We start from the raw sequence: 15963 nt of genomic DNA, 5'->3' as shown, positions 1-15963 counted from the left end.
ACCAATAAACTAAATGGGGAAAAAATGAAAGAATAATAGTGGCTGGATTATTTAAACAAATAAATTTTGCTTTACTAATACAGAAGAAAGTGTACTGGTGGAGTGGATAATGCTTAGAAAAGAGTTGTTTGAATAAATTAAGTTTCAGACAAGAGATTTGATAGTTCAAGTTTTGGACTTTTCACTTCTTTTATATTTTTAATTGTTTTACGAAAACATTTAAAAAATATATTGCATTCTTCATTATTTTATCTGAAGAAACTAAATATCCTAAATGACTTAGAATTTCTTTGTAAATGTTAGATAACCTTATGTATCAATAATATTTTCACATGTATCCCTAGACTGATCAACTACTGTTACAGCACTCAAATGTAGCCAAGTTACATAGTCAGAATTGTTAGATTAAGTATGATTTTTCTCTCTTGCTAACCATCACAAGAGCTTAATATTTTTCTGCTGTGTATTTCTCTTTTTTTTCACACATGCTAGATTTTTTATACTTTGATTTTTTTTTTTTACAGTAGTTGCCATTGCTGCTACTTTCAGCTGCCATTTCTTTTTCTTTTTCTTTTCTTCTGGCCATTCTTATTTTCCTCAGTAGTTCTTAATAGTCTTCAGGTGTCTTCAATTTCACCTGAGAAAATTTGGTTTTGAAAGTTAGCACCATACGTATGAGTGCTAGTTAACTTTTCTTCCATAGTTTTTATATTGGTAACTTTTGGGAGAAATTTTTATCGATGTTCCTTCCAGTAGCCTTATTTTCAATTTATTTCTGGTTTTTAATTATATAACACAGGTGAAAATACCAATTGTACAATGACTAATTTCTCCCCTCTTATAATAATGTATTACTTTTCTCTACAGTTTTTAACAACATATTTCCCAACTCCTTAGAAGTAGCCTTTCATTTTTTAATGTTTCTACAAAAATACCCTTCGTAATGATATCTTTTATTAAAAAATACACAAAGAAAATGTCTTTCTCTTGTTGTATTGTTTATATCAGAAGAAAGTGTTCCTAAAAGATATTTTGGAAGGCATGAATAATTTGGAAGTATCATTTCCATTGACAAGAATATGTTACACACCAGTCGTATCCTCAGAACTACACTAGATTATTAAAAGGAAGGAAATTATCCAGAGCCATGTTTGAAAGTTTTAAAAATGCCAAAATAAGGTTATTTTCATAGAGGTAATTGCTACTGTAAAGAGGTTGCATTTCATTGATTGTGGCTAGTTTATTAGTTGAGCTTTATAGATGTTGAAAGCAGTCATTCTACCCTAAATGAACATACCATATAATGCACATATTTGAGACAAAAATAGCATTCTTATCTAGACACATACATATTTTTCTGGTTAATTTCACTTCAGTGACTCCGTCATAAAATTCAATCCTATTAGTCCATTTCAAAAATCCTTTAAAGCTGGTCTCTGCTTACCTATCTGTGATTTTTTCCATCTTATCTTTTGTTCTATATTCCAGCCTTACTGAATCACTTTCAGTCACACTGCCCTGTTACATCCATTGTCTTTTAATTTCTTTTAATATTCTATTCTACCTTTTTACTATTGTTGTCCTATCATTATTCTATTCTTTTTGGCTAACTTTGTTCCTTCAGGTCTCAACTTAGAAGTTATTTCTCCAAGAAGTCTTCAGATATCCCCCATCTCTGGCCCACACTTCAGGCCCATGTACACATAGCATCACCACCATTAGAATGGCATCATATCTTGACTATGTGCACAGTTTATTCCTCTCATACCTGGTAAAATCAGTCAAAATGGAGACCTTACCTGAAGTACACACTAATGATAATTTATTTAGGACCAGACTTGGATTCCTTAAAGAAAAAGCAGGTTAATGTTTACATAAATTTTGATCTGTTTATTGTAAAACAATGACAAAAATAAATGATATTACATTGAGCCCAAGGCAAAAACTAACAATTATCAATAAGAATCTTGCAAAGCAGGTAACAGAAAAAAAAATGAATGGAGAGAAATTTTACTAAAGAAGTGGGCTTTACCACATTCTGACTGAATGTAATGGGAATACCACTCCATTTCTAACTGAATCATTTATATGTTAATAAGGTATCAAGAACAGTGATGTGGCTACCAAGGGAATTAATCGTATATTTTCTATTTAATCCAAAGACACTATGGGATATGCAAATGTTCAAATTCAATATTAATTGAAGCAAAAATAATATGACCTTGGGAAAGTCGTCAACCAGAAATTAATGTTTATATATCCGAAGACTCCTTTGTTTGGAAATAATACAGCAATGAGGGAAAAGGCAGAGACTTTATTCTACCACACATTCATGGATTAAATTTTGAGATTCTCCAAAGAAATGCCTTAAAAAATAGCAAGTGCCAACAATAAACAGAAATGTTTATGAAAAAGAAGAGTGAGAGCTGGGGATGTACCTCAGTGGTGCTGCATCTGCCTGGCAAATGCAAGGCTCTGAGTTTGATGCCCTGTCCTGAAAAAGAAAAAGAAAATGAAGAATGAATGTGAATTATGGTTTCTTACTAATGGTGTGTATCTAAATGAAGTTTATATGTGTAGTCCAACCCATAGAAATAAATATAAGAAAAAGAATGAAAATCCACAGATAAAAGGATTCACTCACACCCATATGGGCAGTTATATAAAGAACGAAAGAAAATTAATGTATATATTTTTTCAGAAATATTCCCAGATACCATTAAGTTTAGGATTAGGATTAAAATAGCCATTTAATGACATATCTGTACAATATATATTTGCCTATACAGTATTTGCTTGGATAGCTAGATGGATAATGATTGACAGATTGTTATCTAGGTAGATAGATAGATCGATCGATCGATCGATCGATAGATAGATAGATAGATGATAGATAGATGATAGATAGATCAAATTTAAATATACATATATTTAGTGCCAGGGATTTAGCTCAGTGGTTCTGTCGCCTGCCTTGCAAATGCAAGGACCCTAGTTCAATCCTCAGTATCAAAATAAATAGATAGATAGATATTTGATAGAAAGAGGCAAAGAGGGCTGGGATTAAGCTCAGTGGTTCCACCACCTGCCATGAAAGCACAAGGTCCTGAGTTTGATCCCAGGTACCATAAAAAAAGAAAGGGAGAAAGAAAAGAAAGAAAGGAAGGAAGGAAGGAAGGAAGGAAGGAAGGAAGGGAAGGAAGGAAGGAAGGAAGGAAAGAAAGAAAGAAAGAAATAAGGAAGGAAAGAAAGAAAGGAGACAGAAAGAGACAAAGATAGGACAAAGAAATATATCTGTCCTTTTCTTTGTTACATTGCTATTCATTGGTGCCTCAGTTCACAAACTTAGTTTATTCTGTGATTTTTGAAAAGATGGCTACATTTGTGTTTGTGTGGAAAAGTTGGCCTCAATCATGTTTGTCATCCAATGCAGAGTTTGTGAACAACAAAATTTTGCCAAATGCTTCTGTTTGTGAACCAAATTGTTTGCAAACAAAAGTATTCATGAACTGAGGGTCTACTGTACTAAATAATAACTATGAATACATATATGTACATATATATGCATACATACACACAGACATACATCTGACACTTTTACAGGTAACATAAACCTCAGAAGGCATGATGACATAGTAAGTCTTTGCATAAAGACACTATTTTGATTAATTTATGCCTATACCATGAACTCTTAATCCTTGAGTCATTTTCTCTCTTTTTACATTCTAAAGTATCACAACTCATTATTAGCCATCAATGTATCTCTGATTCCTTGACCTATGTTCCTCTTGTAAATGTACTGAACTAAAAGGAAGCATTATCACTTCAAGTTCATATATTCACAATAATCTCATTAAAGTAGTGTCAACCTTTCTTCTAAATGGTTTATCACAACTGCCATGATAAACCCTTTGAGGAAGGCTGTCTGAAAATTTATTACAATGCCTACAAATCTAAGGATAGTTTTGAACTACCAAAGATGATTTATAAATACTTATTGAAATCCCTCAAGAATATAGGTCAAACAATAAACAATTATTAAGATGATAAATTTATAATGGCTTTATTTAATAATAAAACTAGGCACCTGTAGTCATAATATCTTCAAAATTATATATTATACATATGGCAAGCATACAGAAATATTAGGAGCTGTAGGAAAAGCAAGAGAGTAGTGTTTGGAGTGTTATGTAAGCTGCATAATATTGCAATTTCAGAATATAAATTGAACTGTATCTTTGTGACAGTTATTTAGGAAATTCTAAGTTTTTCATGGTTTCCTTAAGTATAGGTCTGGCAATAAAAAATAATCTGGCATTTATCTTGTGGAATTCAGGCAGCCAAAGAAGCCCAAATAAATCTAATTTCCATAGTTCCCATGATTTTAATAGCCATTTGCAGCATGGAAACTGTGCATTTACTATTAAATTAGGGCTAAAAATGTCATGTAATCTGTACACTATAAATATCTAATAATTCTAGAATGATCGTATAACTTCTATTGTAACAAATACAATCAAAGTTTTGAATTCCCACTATATTGAGGACTTAATACTTTCAGGGGCTCAAGATCAAATGGTGCAAAAGTAGTGATTTTTACTCATCCACCTCTCAGAGTTAACTTACACACTTTCCACAACAGGTTAGAAAAATATACAAATGTGATGAATGTCACTTTCATTAAAAACGTTAGGTTTTGTGTTATGTACATCAAAAAGTTTAATAAGTGAATAAAGAGTTGTTCCTGAAGTAGAAACACAGGTAAAATTTCTAAACTCTCACCACATATAAAATCCCAGAATTCCTATTATACTCAATAACGTTTAAAACATGTCCAACAAATTACTTATACAAAATACAAACATTGACTTGCTATGTTAGCCAGTATTATGCCCAGAGAGGAATCAGTATTATATTAAAAAGCACTTGTAATATCCCTGAAGGAGAAAGATTAGAGACAAGATGAGAAACGCTTCTTCTATTTACAAATGTGAAAACTCATAAAAGTTTTATGTACATAGGAAGATTCTTGTATAGAAATATGAATTATTGATGCTTCACATAAAGAAAATATAGCTTCAACTTTTCTTATGAGAGGAATTATATCCTGTAACCCTAATTATATTGCTTTCTATTTTTATTCTAGCTTAGAAATTTAGACATTAATTGATTTTTAAAAGGACTAGCATTTATAAAGATTCACATAGAATCATGATAATTTAATGCTAGAAGAGACCTTGGGATATTGACTAAATTAGACCATCAAAGGTGAAAACTACATTAGGGAAGGGAAGACCAGGGAAAATATTCTGCTATAAACCAGACTATGCCAAGACTATCCCAAAACTACTAGCTAGACCTGACTAAAGAAAGAAATGACCTGCAGGCAGCATTAGCCATAATTTTGGTAATCTAAGAGACTTTTAGCCTGATTTTTTTTTCTCAAAGTGGTTATTAAAAACAAAAAAGAAGAATTTAAATACCAGAAAAGCAAGAAATGGAGATATTGAGAACTATACCTATTTCATCTTCAGATATAAGCTTATATAGAATTTACAAGAAGCTAGTGAAGTGTCTGGTCCAGACCTGAAAAGCAAGTATGGTTGAGATGTAAATATATTTAAAGCATAAATTTTTATCACAATTGTCCTTTTTTGCAATTTTCTAGGATCAAAATGAAAATCAATGGTACTTCTTCCTTAATTCTGAGAAGAAATTTTATTCATAACAATAACCTGCACTCTCAATTTTATTATTCACAAAGTCTTTTAACACTAGATATTTGACAAAGATGGAAAGATTAAAGTTTTATCCTACAAGTTATATAAAGTAATGAAATCAGTAATAGTTCTTTTTTACCCATCTTCAGAAGTAAGTGTATTTATAACTTTTCACTGGACTACAAGCTGTCCAAGAGGGTAAAGTGGTCCCTACTCAGAGAAAAACTGGAGGTCCTTAACATAATCTAACTCTAACAATAAGGTGACACTCAGAGAAATCAAATATCTTGACCCAGTTCATGGGACTAACTAGAAATGTAAAGCCTCTAACCCCAAAGAAAGCATCAAAAAGTAACTAGATCCATGTTTCAATGATCGATATTCTAGTTAACGTTCTAGAGAAACATACATACACATAAGAAACCAATTAAATCATCTTCTTTGCCCCACTGGTCACAAAGCTATAAACACAGGGTCAAAGTTCTTTTAACCATAGGTTAAAGCACAGTAATTTGCTCCCTGCTAATATTTATCTTCCATTGCATAATTTATAAAAAGATATTCAAGCCATAATTTGTCCATGTTTTCAGATTTCTTAAAAATTAGTTTTTGTAGAACGTTCTTTATATCTTCAGTTAATGCATTGTCAACTTACTTTGTAATGATAACTATGAGTTATTTTCTCTTCTTCTTTAGTCACATACAACCAAGCCTGAGAAGCCAGAATGTAAAAACTCCTAGAACAAGCTGTGTTTAGTGAATTCAGTGTTGAAACTAATATGTATAGATAAGGCAGTTTCTTTTTAAAGTACATTTCTCTGAGTTTATATGCATATTTCAAGGTTTATTTCAAATTAAAACTATTTCACAAATTTTTTTCAGCAAACCCAATTACAGCTATTTCTCTTTTCTAGAACATACCTAGAGTATGTGCGCAAAATTTAGAATAGTTTGTCTTTAGTCTAGGAATACTTCCTGCATGCCCTCTGTCTTGCCACTAGGCTCCCAAATGGCTGCAATCCTTGCTCTAATCCTAAAGACACTTAGATTCCTTTTGTTCTCCAAGCATAAATTAGGCATAGAAGTATCACAGGGTTCACTTGAGATAACCTGGAATTTTCAGAGTTCTCTCCAAAAAGACTAAAAAGGCCTTCACTAAGTAGAAAACAAAATTTTAAAACATAGTAGCAAACTTATAGAAACTACTATTTATATGCATAATTTTAAACTATCATTTAAACTTTGTATAACTACAAACTGACAGGGCTGGTTGAATTTCTGGACATATAAGCCTTTGGGTCTTATCTTCACAACCTTATATGTCGCAGCTACCATAAACCTAATTTGAAGACTATTCCCACTGAAGCTTTTATGCTAGTCATCTGTCTGGGTACTGGGACATCTCAATACCTCCTTTGAATTCAGACTGCCTTGTTTCCTATTATCTGGGAAGCTACCTCAGCATAAAAACACATTTCTCACTTTCTCTGCCTTGAGGAAAAAAGTCTTACTCCTTGATCTTGGCAAGTAACCATGAATCCAAAGACCTTACTTGCAAAATTCAAACCTATTCACTAACTAAACATTTAGACAAAAAATAGTTCAAGCTCCTTCCAGACACTCACAAACCCTTGAAGGTCATGCTCAGACCCCATAGTTTAGTCCAGTGACCTTGCCTCAGATGTAGAGCAGCACTTCTCAGGATCTATTTGTTTACATGGTTCTCTGCCAGCCCCCTTTTAACCTGCTGCTCTTCACTGACCAACAGCCACAGTTTTCCACTTTTCCATTTCAGGAGTGAACCACCCTCATTTGGCACTGTTATCAAGTTCATCCCTGAAAAAACACTCTTGCTTTGTTGTTAATTTGTAAAGAAGATGGACATCCTCCAGCCTTTCTCAGAAGAGACAACAGTTCTTCCTCCTTTCACAGATTCTCCGAGTGACCTCTTCAGAGGCCTTGCAAAAGTCTACATATTGTAATTATGCAGTAGGATAATGTACTATTCATATTTTAAAACACATATCTGGTAAGTAAAAGCCATTATCTTAGGCTTTCTATTGTTTTTTAATTATTAACTAAATCAAGTTCTTAGGACAGTAAATTTTTTCTCAATGTATCTTCCATGTTTTCATCACTTCACTGAAAGATGGCATCAGACTCTGCAGTTCCCTTTTTCAGAAGAGGTAGACCAAGAAGTAGTTTGAAAGTCTTCCTTATTTTGATATTTCTAAAAATAAACCCCAATAGAGAACTTTGAGAGTTCACTCACATAAATAGAATATCTTTTGAAAAATCTGAAAGGAAAATGATTCACTGCAGTCTAATGATTCACTGGGCAAGAAGAAGGAGGCAATATCTGCAATCCTTTAGAACACTGGAGTCCCTGAAGACACATGGTAAGACTTCACAAGCACAGTTCTCATATGTGGCAGGTGTCGCAGAGAGGCACAGGTCCTCTAAAGAAAGTTCCCTTTGTCCCACACAAGTTAAGAAAGTCACAAACTGTCACAGGACCTAAGGAGGCCATGCAGACTGGGACCCTGAATTTTTTTAATTATAGTATATGAATTGTAACTGCATATGAGAACCCACCCTGGCTTGGCATTATAAAACATCCCAGAACTATGTGTGGCATGACTCTGTAGAAGACTAGAAATAGCCCCAGATTAATGAAATTAAATTTTTCATGCTATATGGTTACTTTTAGAAAGCAAAAATTTACAACTAAGCTTGTGAAATGAGATTCATACTTTTTAATTGATTTCTAGGCTCTATTTTACAAATTACTTTTGTGATGCTTAGAGATAAAGATAAGTTTTAAACTCCTTATATCACTAGAATCTGGAAAGAGCCTTAAATTTAATTAACACACAATGTTAATAAATTCTAATTAATTAACATGATCAAATCATAAAATCTTTGAATGAAAAGCATCAGAAAATCATTTATTCTAACCTCTTTATTTCAGAAATGAGGAAACTAAAGCTTAGGGTGTTAAATTTTGCAGACATTACAGAAAGCTTCATATTTGTTTTCACTTGGAATAACTTTCATCTTCTGAAGACTGGTTATCACATTTTCAGATATTTTCTTGAAGATACATATTAATTGAAACACCATCTCAAACCCCACCTTAGAGATTAAACTCTTTTAAAAATGTAAAGAACATTGTTCCAGACTATCTTCTTTTTCTGCCCTATTAGTTGATAATCTCAGTGGGGCAATCCGGGTGAAGTTTCAATTTTATTGCCATTGGGATCCACCCACCTCGGGGATTAGGAAAGTGTACACTTCTATGTGTGTCTGGGTGGGTCATGAGTGTGGCCTTGGAGTCTATGTCTCATCTGTTAACCCTTCCACTCAGGCACTGTTACCCTCCTCTGCTTTCCAGCTGTCAGGAACTAAGCAGCTTTCCTCCACCAGGCCTGTCCACCATGATGTCTCTGCCTTGGAGCCAGACAACCGTGACTGAAACCATGAGCAACTTCAAATTCTCTCCTTTAAATTATGGATATTGACATTATGTTTCAGCTACAGGAAAGCTAATATAGAAAATTGTTATCAAAGAAGTGAGCTCCTTTCTGTGACTATATGTGACCCAGTGGTTTAGAAACCTTTGCAACTGGTTTTTGGGAGTTTGAAAAGTTTTGAAGAAACAGACTAGAGAAGCCTTAGAATGTTATAAATGGAGCTTGATGGATGATTCTAGTCAAACCTAAAACAGACAGATTGGTGATAGGATGTGGACAGTAAAGGCCAAGCTCAGGAGGTATACATTAGGAATAAGGACTCAACTGGCAGTTGGACTAGAGGCCAAGTATGTTACTGTTGAGAGCAATGCTACATAATTATAGGGAAAAATCATTTGATTAGGCCTAGTTCTTCTGCCTACAGGACAGCTATGGCATTCTGAGACATAGTTCCATTTTGGCCTCGGGTCACAACTGAGAACTCAGTGATCCCATGATGCTGCAATGCTCCAAGGCAAGGCCACACCTGCTGCAGACACCCTGGGAGGAACCAAATCTTCATCTGCATACTTCCTCATTGTTCTTAGATTTCCACCACCCCCCAGTCTTTTTTTACACCTTGTTTATCCCAATGTGAAGTACTGAACTCTGCATTTCATTTGTTACATTTGTTTCTCTCAATGTACTGAATAAAAGGTGCTGCAAGCTAGGAGTTCTTGTCTTAGCTGCCCAAAGCAGCACTGATCAAACCCAAAGCTCAGCTTCTTCTCAGTCTCATTTTTCTACCTTTCCTGTAATTCTCCATGTGCTGCCATGGCTCTCAGGAGACTAGGACTTACTGCAGAGGTTCTGGTAATGTCCCCTTCCCCTGTTCCCTACATGTTACACTCTGGCAGAAAATTTGTCTACATTTTTCCCATGATACGAGATTTTTCCAAGAGATTGAGATTAAGGGCAATGGACTAATTAATCTGGCAGAAATTTCAAGACAACCTAAAATTTAGCCTATGGCATGGTTACTGCTGGGTGTTTTCAGCTAGATTTAATAGTGACAACCAGAAACAAAAAGAAGGCCAGAGAGATCAGTGCACCATGGCTCCCAGGCAGGAGGAGGCTTTCTGGTAGGCATGCTGTGGCTCTCAGCATAGAGGAGGCTTCCTGATCAGCGTGCCATGGCTCCCAGCTCAGAGGAGACTCCCAAATCAGTGTGCCACAGCTCCCAGGCAGGAAGAGGCTTCCAGGTAGGCATGCTGCAGCTCCCAGCATAAAGGAGGCTTCTTGGTTGGCATGCTATGGCTCCCAGCACACAGGAGGTGAGCCACACAGGTACCAGGAACACACTCACCACCACCACCACCACCATGCCCCCCACCACAAAATGAGAAGACAGGTAAAAAAGCCACAAAATTAGACTTTCAGATCACCTAGACCAACCCCAAGGGGAAACGAGATGGAATACTCTGATATTCAACCACCTGGATTCCCTGAACTAGCAACAAAAGAGGATCTGGAAAAAATGAAATAAGAAATAATTTCTCACATACCAGCAAAGATTGTGCCCATAGTGCAAGACATGATTAATAAACCTAGAGAAGATACAGATGAAAAAATAGAAGAGCTGAGAAACATGATGGAATGCCAGCATAGGAAAAAATGCAATCCATAAAACAGATCCAAACAGATTTCCAGGACATTAAAAACTCCATTGAAAGTCTGTATAGCAGAATGAGCCAATGTAAAGACAGAATTTCATATATAGAAGGTAAGATAGCAATTAGTGACCAGGAAAAGAAAAAATTCTTTAAAAATGTAAGGGACCACAAGAAATCAATCCAGCAGCTGCTAGACGATGCAAAGAAAAATAACATAAGACTGATTGGAGTCAATAAAGAAAAAGGGGAGAGTGCAGGTGACATAAAAAAACTGTTTACAGAAGTGATGGCAGAAAACTTCCCAAGCAGAGGAAAAGAATTTGACATACAGATAAGCAAGGCATACAGGACTCAAACTAGCCTTGATCAAAAAAAAATCTACATATAGGCATATAATTGTTAAGATTCCAGAAACCCAACAGAAGAACAAAATTCTACAAGTAGTTAGAGAAAAGAAACAAAACACATACAGGGGAAAGCCCATCAGAATCTCAGCAGACTTCTCAACAGAAACACTCAAGGCAAGAAGAGCTTGGAGTGATGTGTTTCAAGCCCTAAAGGAAAACAACCTCCAGTCCAGATTGATGTACCCTGCAAAGCTATCTTTCAAAAATGATGGAGTAATAAGATACTTTCAGGACAAAGAGCACCTTAGGAACTTCATGAATACCAAACCAGCATTCCAAAAAGTTTTAGACAAAATCCTAGGAAAAGACAATGAGGATCACACTCCCAGGAAGCCCAACAGAATGAATCCACCAGGCATGAAAAGAAATTAAAAGCAAAGGGGGAGGATCAAACAAAAAGAAAAAGTAATGACAATGATAACTCAATACATATCAGTTATAACCATCAACCTTAATGCTCTCAACTCACCAATCAAAAGAAATAGACTGGCAGAATGGATCAAGAAGCAAGGTCCAACAATATGCTGCATAGAAGAAACACACTTAATTCAAAAAGAAACTCATAGATTGAAAGTTAATGGTGGAAAACAATACTCCAAGTGATAGGAAACAGAAAAAAAGCAGGAGTAGCTATCCTCTTTGCAGACCAAGTGGATTTCAAACCCACACGGATTAAGAGAGACTAAGAAGGATACTACACCCTTGGAAAGGGAACAATCCAAGAGGAAGAGATGAAAATCATAAATATCTATGCACCAAACACTAGTGCACACAACTATATAAAACAAATACTAATGGACATGAAAAACTATATGAGCACTAATACAATAGTAGTGAGGGACCTCAATACCCCATTTTCACAAACAGAACAACTTGAACAAAAAACAAACAAGGAAATACTAGAACTCAATCAAACTCTTGAACAAATGAACTTCACAGATGTTTACAGAGTCCTCCACCCCACAAAATCAGAATACACATTCTTTTCAGTTTCACATGCATCATTCTCCAAAATAGACCACATACTCGCTCATAGAACATATTTAGGTAATTGCAAAGGAATTCAAGTTATCCCCTGTATATTGTCAGACCATAGTGCAGTGAAATTGGATATCAACAGCAAAACAAACTCCAAAAACTTCATAAACACGTGGAAATTGAACAACACACTTCTGAATAAGCAATGGGTCACAGAGGAAATTAAAGAAGAAATCAGAGAGTGCCTTCAAATAAATGACAATGACAGTGCAACATATCAGAATCTATGTGACACAATGAAAGCAGTCTTATGAGGGAAATTCATAGCAGTGAATAATCATATTAGGAAAATAGAGCAAGCCCAAATAAACAACCTGATACTGGACCTCAAGCTTCTAGAAAGAGAAGAGCAGGAAAAACCCAAAGCTCATACAAGGGAGGAAATTATAAAGATCAGGGCAGAAATCAATGCAATGGAGACTAAGAAAACAATAGAAAAAATCAATGAAGCCAGGAGTTGGTTCTTCAAAAGAATATACAAAATTGACAAACCCTTAGCCAACCCTATCAGAAAAAGGAAAGAAAAGGCCCAAATCCATGCAATTAGGAATGAAAAGGGTGAAATTAAAACAGGCCGAGCAGAACTCCAGAGAATCATCAATATCTACTTCCAGAACCTATAGGCCAATAAGATGGAAAATGCAGAAGAAATAGACAGATTCCTAGATACATATGAATTACCAAAGTTGAAAGAAGAAGACCTAAAAATTCTAAAAGACCCAATACCAACCAATGAAATTGAAAAAGGAATTAAAACTTACCAGTAAGAAAAGCCCAGGTCCTCATGGCTTCACTGCTGAATTCTACAAGACATGTAGAGAGGAAATACTGCCACTACTGTTTAAACTCTTCAATGAAATTGAAAGGGAAGCAATACTCCCAAATCCTTTCCTGCAAACAAGCATCACCTTGATCTCCAAAGCAGAGAAAGACCCAACTGAAAAAGAGAACTATACGCCAATCTCACTAATGAATATAGATACAAAAATCCTTAATAAGATTCTGGCAAATAGAATGCAGAAGAACATCAAGAAGATCATACACCCTGACCAAGCGGGATTCATCCCAGGCATGCAGGGATGGCTTAATGCACACAAGTCAATAAATGTAATACACTATATCAATATAGCCAAGGACAAAAACCATATGATCATATCAATAGATGCAGAAAAAGAATTTGACAATATCCAACATGTATTTATGATAAAAAACCAATAAAAAATTGGAATTGATGGTCTCTACCTCAATCTGATAAAAGCCATCTATGAAAAATCAACAGCCAATATCATGCTAAATGGTCAAAAACTGAAATCCTTCAAGACAAGGATTTCCACTATCACCACTCCTGTTCAGCATAGTTTTGGAAACATTAGCCACAGCAATTAGATAAAAGAAAGAAATAAAAGGAATAAAGATAGGAAATGAAATCAAATTGTCATTATTTGCAGATAACATGATACTCTATATAGAAGACTCCAAGAACTCCACCAAAAGTCTTCTAGACTTAATAACCAAATTCAGTCAAGTAGCTGGTTACAAGGTCAACACACAAAAATCAATAGCTTTCCTCTACACCAATGACAGACTCACTGAGAGAGAAATAGGGCAAATAATTCCTTTCACAATAGCATCCAGAAAACTGAAATACCTAGGAATCAACTTAATGAAAAAAAATCAAAGACCTCTTATCTAAAAAGTATAGCACTCTGAAAAGAGAGATTGAAGATGATATCAGAAAATGAAGAGGCATCCCCTGCTGCTGAGTAGGAAGGATCAATATAGTGAAAATGGCCATATTTCTAAAACTTCTATATAGATTCAATGCAATCCCAAATGAAATCCCAGCAGCATACTTCACGGACCTTGAGAAAAAAATCCAAATATTTGCTTAGAACAAGAAGAGACCCAGAATTGGTAACAGAGACATGGCAGGGGTTACCACAACCTCCAACTTGAAACTATAGTACATAGCTAATGTGATAAAAACAGCATGGTACTGGCAAAGAAACAGACTTGAGGACCAGTGGAACAGATTGAAATATGCAGAAACAACTCCAGAAACATTCAGTCATCTCATATTCGATAAAGTAGCCAAATACCCTCACTGGAGTAAAGATAGCCTCTTTTATAAATGGTGCTAGAAAAATTGGGTTTCAACTTGCCAAACATTAAAACTAGACCTATCTCTCTCACCATGCACTAAGCTAAAATCAAAATGGATTAAGTATCTAAATATTAAAATAGTAATGCTGAATCTCCTGGAACAGAGGTTAGGTAGAACTCTTGAAGACATTGGCATAGGAAAAGATTTTATGAACAAAACCTCAGTTGCCTGTGAACTAGCACAAACAATCAACAAGTGGGATCTCTTTTTATTCAAAAGCTTCTGCACAGCAAGAGAAACCACCAGTAGTGTGAAGATACAACCCACAATACGGGAAAAAATCTTCTCCTGCTCTTCCTCAGACAAATGTCTACTATCTCGAATCTATAAAGAACTTATAAAGATCAGACCTCCCAAATTTAAAGACCCAATCTGAAAATGGGCATCTGAAATGAACAGACATTTCTCAAAGAAACAGAAATAGCAAATAAATATATGAAAAAATTTTCAATATCACTGGTCATTTGAGAGTTGCAAATGAAAACAATGCTGAAATTCCACCTCACCCTAGAAAGAACGGATGCTATCATGAAATCAAGCAATAACAAATGGTGGTGGGGCTGTGCAGAAAGAGGTACACTGCTCCACTGCTGTTGTGAGTGTAGACTGGTGCAACCACTGTGGAAATCAGTATGAAGATACCTCAAAAAACTAGGATTGGAAGTCCCATTTGACCCAGCTATTCCCCTGCTGGGTATCTTCCTAAAAGAATTAAAAGTATCATACTGCAGTGATATATGTGAACCCATGTTCATAGTAGCACAATTTTTAATAGCTAAAACTTGGAAGCAGCCCAAATACCCATCAACTGGAGACTAGATAAAGAAAATGTGGGGTTTTTAATAAAATGGAGTACTACTCAGCCATAAAAAATGAGAATTAAAGACATTTACAGCTAAAGGGATGCACATTGAGGTGATACTCTTAAGTAAAATAAACAGAACACACATGTGTAAATACCAAATAGTTTCTCTGGTATGAGAAACTGAAAGTGTAAATAATGACTAAATTGTATAATAGATGATGTGAAATAGGAAGAAAAGGGGCAAAGGGGAAGGGGAAGTGGGAGGGGTAGGGGAAAGGAAAGAAGGGAATGGAATTAATATGAGAAAATGAAAAAATGGAAACAAACTCTTTGTAAATAGGGAGGGATGGAGGGGTTGAAGGGAGGGCAGGGCAAGGGGGGGAAATAAGAACCAAGAGAGATTATGTAAAGGTGCAAATTTCCAATGATGAATGTCATTATATTGTATACCTAAAATGTACCAATAAAATACAACTAAAAAAAGAAAAAAAGGAACAAAGACTTTGCAAGGACAAGACAAAAGATCCCTTGAAAGCATATTAAGAATCATCAAGACCCCATCCATTGCTGGTCCAATGGTGAAAGCATCCCTGAGAAGGCAGTGCCTAAAGCTGTGGAAATGAAACCAGAGGTTTTGTAAAGAAAGTCAGAGATACCAGAAATGTGGGATATCTACCAAGGAAACATACATGCTATGAATGGCATCA

The sequence above is a fragment of the Heterocephalus glaber genome, unplaced genomic scaffold (genome assembly GCF_053883595.1).
Source record: "Heterocephalus glaber isolate CG9 unplaced genomic scaffold, H.glaber_assembly_v1.0 deba00000122, whole genome shotgun sequence".
Classification (NCBI taxonomy): domain Eukaryota; kingdom Metazoa; phylum Chordata; class Mammalia; order Rodentia; family Bathyergidae; genus Heterocephalus; species Heterocephalus glaber.
Note: the sequence above shows the minus strand (reverse complement) of the source record.